The sequence below is a fragment of the Coenobita brevimanus genome, chromosome 34 (genome assembly GCF_032717465.1).
Source record: "Coenobita brevimanus isolate Jiangsu-jjx chromosome 34, ASM3271746v2, whole genome shotgun sequence".
Taxonomy (NCBI): Eukaryota; Metazoa; Arthropoda; class Malacostraca; order Decapoda; family Coenobitidae; genus Coenobita; species Coenobita brevimanus.
This window is the reverse complement of record NC_136987.1, coordinates 5,885,485-5,892,984: the sequence shown is the minus strand read 5'-3', so window position 1 is coordinate 5,892,984 and position 7,500 is coordinate 5,885,485.

The following is a 7,500-nucleotide window of genomic DNA, read 5'->3' as shown; positions in this document are numbered from 1 at the left end:
TTATTTTTTTCCTCATGGAGAAACTTAGAACATGGACTTATTTCCTCCCACAGACTATTGCACCGTGAACCTTCTTTTGGCCATTGAACCTGTGTCCTTACTTGGGTTTATTTTCCCAGGGATGTAATACCCGTGAATCTATTTCCCCACCTGCGTCTATCCCTGGCAGAGACATATTCACCCCATGGATCTATTATTCCACTGCCAACCAGTCCATCCAGCCATCCTTGCCCTTCCTACCCATCCATTCCATCCACCTGTCCACCTCACCCTACTCACCCATGCCACCCTGCCCACTCACTTACCCACCATGCCCACTCATTTACCCAACCACTTGGCCATCTACCCACTCACGCCACCCTGTTCACCATACCCACCTGATCCACCCATCCACCTGCCAACCTCCCCATCCGCCACCATCCTCCACTAACAGGATGCCATGAAAGATACACACACACACACACACACACACACACACACACACACACACACACACACACACACACACACACACACACACACACACAGGAGAGAGCTGCCTTTACAGTACAGATAAATAACATACAAGAGTTTACAATGTTAAAGAGTAATATCATATGATTATATATATTTGCTTAATTCATAATTATATATATTTGTTTAAAAGTCTTCTGATCCACCGATAATGCAACTCCTAGGGTCGTATTTTCATTGGTTTGGAGACTTAGTAGCGCACCTTCTTCATGGATTAATTTTGCGTATTGCACCTTTATATTCATTTCCGTGATATCAGTGCAAACCGTGTTGATATTGAAATTATATTGTTAATTCCATCACCCCCGTCAATGTAACCAAACCTTATTTCAGACCTCGGCCCGTATTCTCGTTGGGAGAAGAAGATCCCCAACACCTCTTCCTTAACGATTTATTTTCCAGCCTACTCATTAATATCCTCTTTTTTGTTACTTATATCTTTTTAATGTCGAGTTAAATTGCATGAATAACACACAAGAATATAGTAACGGAGCAAAATCAGAAATAAACCAGTAAGGAAGAGGTGTTAGTAAGCTTCCTAACCGCACAAGAATACCGCCCCAGGTTATTGGTAGTGTATGCTTGGTGACGCGGGACATCCACTCCTCAGCAATGACCTCTGCTGTTACTCTGCCTTGATCGTTTTAGTGTAATCAGTCAATATCCACTCCATCCAACACCAATGGCAGTGTAGCAGCCTGTATTTTCCGTGCTTTCACTGTTATTGAGTGTCAGTGTAGCCTACCTTTAGCTTTCAGAGTATTAGTATTTCTTGGAACACAGAATACGACTTCATCCACCTTGAGTCAGTGTAGTCCCGTATTTTCCAGAGAATCAGTATTTCCAGCAACACAGTATATGACTTCATCCACCGCCAAAGTCAGTGTATTTCCCGGTATATTTCAGAGTATTAGTATTTCCAGCAACACAGGATATCTTCAGCTACATCTTGAGTCAGCGTAATCCCGTATATTTCAGAGTATTAGTATTTCCAGCAACACAAACCATGACTCCAACGGCCACCAATGTCAGTGTATTTCTCTGTATATTTCAGGGCATCGGTATTCCTAGTGATTCAAGATATCCACACGGACCACCACCCGTATTTTTTCCCTCTCCTGGGCAGCTCCACACGGACGCAGCTGCACGTGCCTTTATCTCGCCAGCGTGATGGAGCACCGGCTACTCAATCACCCCTGACGTGAACTGGTTGACAAGAAATGGCCATAAAAACGGAGGAGGGGGAAAAAAAAATCTCTTCCATCTGAGGGGAAAGCCTGCCTGCCTCACCTAACGCGTACTTCATCACTCCCCTTTCCTCCCTCGCCAGAGAACCCGGTCACGTATATCTCAAGAAGGGCGCCACTGATGCACCACATATTCTGAAGACGTTGGAGAGGCTCTTTTTTCCCTCTCAAGATCATATCCTGAGAGTTTTAGGAGATTTCGCAACACCTCTTCCTCAGCGATTTATTTTGCACATCCTACCGTAATAATCCCCTCCCTTTATTACTACCTAAATGATCCTCTTCTTTTACTAAGGTAAGTCATGTCGATGCTAGAAATATATGGCATTGAAGGGAATATCAAGGTCCAGATATGCTTAATAAATCGCTAAGGAAATGGTGTTACGAAGCCTCCTATGCAGCCTTGAGTACCATCTTGAATCGGAGAGTCGGAAATGCTGACTATCCTGACTGCTGTTTGTAGTGTAGATGCGAAGATGACTATGCTAATGACTCTCTGTGGAAGAATTGGATAGAGATTCCTTGCCGGCTGGGTTGTAATAAAGACAGATACCCCAGCCAGTCCCGTGGGTGAGATTGTGACGTGTGGCAGGGTGGGGAGGGATGGGGTGAGGGTTAGGGAAGGATAGAGATGGGTTGGGATGATAGGGAGAATGAGGAGGGACGGTGAGGGGGTTAGGGAAGTGTGGGGATGGGTGAGGAAGGTTGGGACGGGGGTCAAGGAAGGGTAGGGATGGGTGAGGGATTGGATGGGGGTTAGGGAAAGGTAGAGATGGGTGGGAACGATAGGACTGGGTGGGGATGGGTGACCATGATAGAGCTTAGTGGGGTGGCTTGATAGGGTGGGGAGAGCTGGGGTAGTGTGGTAGGGATGGGTGGGACCGATACGGCAGGGTGGGGATGGGTGGGTATAGTGCAGCTGGATGGGGTGGGGTGGTAGGGTGGGGAGAGATGAAGTAGTGTGGCTGGGCTGGGTGTAGTAGGAATGGGTGGGAATTGTAGGACAGGTGGGGGATGGATAGGTATAAAAGAGCTGGGAGGGGTGGGGTAGTAAGGTGGGGCAAGTTGGGGTAGTGTGGTAGGACAGGGTAAAGTGTAAAGGGGTAGTGTGGCAAGACTGAGGTGGGAGTGGCAAGACAGGGTAGAGTGGAGTACTGTGGTGTAGGAGTGCGGTGGAGGTGGAGGAGGAGGAGTGTTGACAGGGCAGGGAGTGGTTAAGTGTGGCTGGAGGCGTAAGAAAGGGTGGTAGACAGAGTAGGGAGGAGTGGGGAAAGGAAGTGTGGTAGGACAAGAGTTGGGGGATAGTATGGCAGTGTAGTGGGATGGGGTAATGATGGAAGAGGTAATATGGTAGAGCTGAGAGGGGGAGGGTGGTAGTGAGAGGGTAGGGAAGGGTGTGAAGTCTCGGTGGATGAGTAGGAAGGGGTGGAGACACGTGGAAGAAAGGAGTGGAAGTGAAGGGGTGTGGTGGGACGGGGTGGGTGTGGTAGGGTGTGGTTGGGTGGGGACAAGACATGAGGAAAGGGAGAGAGAGAGAAATGTTAAAAGAGTAAAGAGGCAGAATGGAGTGAAGACGAAGGAACATGATAACTGGAACGGGGGGAAGAGATGAGAGGGAAACGTGACTGGCAGGGAGGAAAGGGGAGTAGAAAAGAATAAGATAGATGGAATGGAGTGGAAGATGGGGTGGAGGGAGCAAGGCGAGGGCTGGAGTGGATAAAAGAGTAGTTAATATATACTACTGCACAATGAATTATTAAGGTGAATAAACACTGTACGGGTTTAAAAGATAAGGAGGGGAAGTTCTGCTATTTCCATCTTGCTTCGATGAGGGTGGGATGGAAGGGCAGGATAATGAGGGGTAGTGGAGGGAAGGAGAAGGCTTAGAATTAACACCTATCGACTGTAAGGGGGTCGTTAAGGCAGACTATATTCTTATCATTACAATCTTCGACAATAATAAAACACGCAGCAGTCAATTTTACATCCAGGTCCCAAACTGAACAGAGACATAGGAGAAACAAGCTTGAAATGAAGGAGGGGTCGGGAGGGAAGGGGTTGGGGAAATGGGGGAGATAGCAAAGAAATGGAGTGGTGGAAGAGCAATACTGTATGGCAGGGGAAGGGTTGGGGGTAGTGGAAGAGCAATATGCTAAGGGAGGGGTTGGGTTAGGATAGCAGGGAGGGATAATGGGAGAGTAAGATGGCAAGGGAGGGATTGGGGATAAAAAAAAAAAAGGAGAAAATGATGAAAGAGGAAGATGAAGATGAAGATGAAAGAGAGGGAGGGAGGGGAGGTCGTAGGGGAGGATGGAGTGGGCATTGGATGGTGGACTGGGGAAGGGGAGGGGGAGGAAAGAAGAGAGAGGGAGGAGAATGGAAAGCCAGGGGGACAGTCATCCATCTTGCAGCATCCCCGTGGCCGCCATCACTGTCCACCACTCAGGCCGCCACCGTCGTACTTGTCCACGCCTGGAAATTGCAATCCTGAGTTGCTGGCTGCGTCTTATTTACACACGCGTCCCCTCATCGCTACGGCCCTATATTTTATCCCGCATCTCAATTCTCTCTCTCAGGGGCGCGTACTATTCACCACATTTACGAATCTCTGGAAAAATGCATCGTGGAAAACTCTACATTGCTCATTAGTATTTTGAGGGGACGTGCATGCATTTTCAGATAATAAATAGTCTCCTCGTGAATGGTTCTTTTTGCATGAAATTGAACCTGTGATGCAAACTTTTAATAAGAAGGAAATTTTTGAAGTACATCAATTAGGCAAGATCTTAAATTTTGATATAACATTAAAAAGTCAGGTGCACAATTATGGAGGATGGTATGCCGTGTGAGGAACGGCAACATAATGAGGGACGGAGAGTAACTGCAGGATGTCATTCATTCAGTGAGGAGAGCACTATCTGAAGACAGGTTATTATATTTTGCACAGTATCCCCTGCCTCTAAAATGCTAGTTAGTCTCCGAAACATAGATGCCACCACCTGAGATGTCAGTTATCGTCGTCAGTACACCTTAAACTGCCTCACTCTTTGCGTATAACAAGCAAGGATTCATCTGTTTATGTTATTCAGGTTGATTTTAAACTTTTACTTCACGATGTTTTTGCTCAACGGCACAAGTATGGCTGCGGCTACACTTGGTCGAGACATGTGACCGACAAGAGAAAACGAGGCTCAGGGGTCCGACTGACGCTCAGACTTAGGTATTGCAAGGACTCGAACCCTGTGCTTCGTTTCTTCTTGTCGATCACATGTTTAAAAGCAAGTATACCCGGAGACCGACGTCTGAAGCAAAGACTCGAGATCTGAAGCAAAGACTCGAGATCTGAAGTTCGCCAGGTGACGGAACACTCCCTCCACTTTCACTGCCAGTTTGTATTAAGGAGTGAGACAGCTGGGAGAGAAGTTGCTATGGGATACTTTGTGATGTTGTGTATGACGATCACAAAGCTTCAGCTAAACTCCAGCACCACGGAATTGTACCTGCTTCTCCTAAAACACATTTCTTGTGTGTTTTGCAAAATAGAAGTGTCTCAGTGCAAAAGGAAAGACAGAAAAGAAATACAAACGATAAAGTGTGTACTTAAAACAGTAGTTCATTTAGAGACACACTGGCTGGAAAACGTGAATCTTAAACTTAGCAAGGTTGAGTAAATTACCAAATGAAACTATTTTGCCAGGAACACAATTAATATAGCGCTGACGAAACAATCAATACAGTTGCTGTGAATTTTGAGTGAACTGGCAGGATATGGAATAAGATATAAGTGGTCCTGGTTAAGACTGAGTTTAACGAAAGTGAGCTCAAAAAAAAAAAAAAAAAAAAAAAAAAAAAAAACAAGGGGTGCGTGAAGCTGAAGGTGTGTGAGTATGCTGCTTGTAACATCATGATGAGAGGAAACATCTTTAAATGGGCCTACTAGCTTAACCTTTTCGGTCCGGTGACGTTTCTATCTATCTATTGTCATACGCTTTAATCCCGTAAGGGGTGGTCACAAACAAATCGCCTCCATGTCGCCTTGTCCCCCGCCTTTTCACTGCCCTGCTCCCAGCTAACACTCCCCTCTCTCAGATACCTCTCCACTCCATCCCTCCATCTCATATTTGGCCTCCCCCTTACACCTCCACCTCACTCACATACACTCTCCTCGTCAGTCTCTCGCTCTCCATCCTCGTTGATTATATTTTATTACACTTTATTCTTATCCCCAGACGGTTTTATTAAGCTGAGGAAACAAACTGGAGAGGTTAGACAGTCATGAACCCCTTCACTTCTAGTTCCTTTCTGTGCTGAATATAATAGTGTGGAAATAGCAAGGCATAAATACAAGAATGCGTCATTGGATTGAAGGATTTAAAAGTAGCCCAGGCCAGCTTGCATCCACGCTGCCAGAGGTTTATTCGCCCCGGGAGTATCGTTCACGGGGATTTGTGGAAGCTGCTTTGGGCTTAAGTGACTGTGGTTATTTTCACGACCATCATTTACAGTGAACCTTTACCCAGTCCAATCGTTTATGTCCGTATACACGCTACTGAAAGGCTGTGAAACGTGTGAAAATATATTAAAAACTAGAACTAAAACAGTGAGCCTAATATCCATCCGATCACTGATATTCGTACAAACACTACTGAAAAGAAGTGGGAAAATGTGTAAAGATATTAATAAGCTTTAAGATACAAACGATTATGGTCAGTCTTTTGCGTCTGAACCTTCTCCTCTGCTCAAGCCGACGTCTTTTACTCCACCGCTGTCAGGAGGAGATCGCTCGTGCCATCACACTATCTCAAAACGTAAGTAGTATTTTTACCTCGCCCGGAAGGAGTCCGCGAGGTATTTTGGGGGAGTCGAGTTTGTTTGTATGTATGTTTGTTTGTTTTTAGCAACATTACGGAAAAACAGCTGAATGAAATTACATGAAACTTTCAGGATATGTGGATACTGGTCCCAAAAGAAAGTGATTAAATTTTGGAGGTAATCGAGTGACCCTGTTAGGTCAAAATCAAGGTCACCGATTTTCAGAGGGCTATAACTTGAAAACGGTTGAAGATAGAGATATTTGCTATTAGAAACATACAGGAACTCGTAATATTGGCTTTCATTTGGCACCAAGACCTCTGACCATGAATGATCTTGAAAGGTCAAACTCAAGCTCACGGATATTCAGGGGGCTATAACTCGAAACTGGCAGAAGATAGAGATTTACTATTATCAACAACTAGGAAATCTCATATGGGTTTTTAATTGGTTCCTTGACCTTTGACCGTAAGTGACCTTGAAAGGTCAAACGCAAGGTCACGGATATTCAAGGGGCTATAACTCGAAACTCGTTGAAGATATATTTACTATTACCTAGATATAGGAAGTCTCAAATGGGCTTTCATTTGGCAGCATGACCTTTGACCTTGAGTGACCTTGAAAGGTCAAACGCAAGATCAAGGATTTTCAGAGGGCGTAACTTGAAAACATTTGCGCCATTACCTCAGACTTTAATTTTGCACTGACGGTAATTGGCAGAAACGAATCAGTATTTAATTGTACTAAAATAACTGCTGTCGGGCGAGGTTTGCTATGCCTGGCACCACTTTTTTCCCCCCTTTCAGGTTGCTGTAGGTTTGACGTAAGTTACTTGGATTTAGTTTTACTCTGAGCATTTTCTTTATTTTTTAACCTTATTTTTTATTCTTATTTATTTTGCTTTCGAATGTTTATTTTACTTTGAATA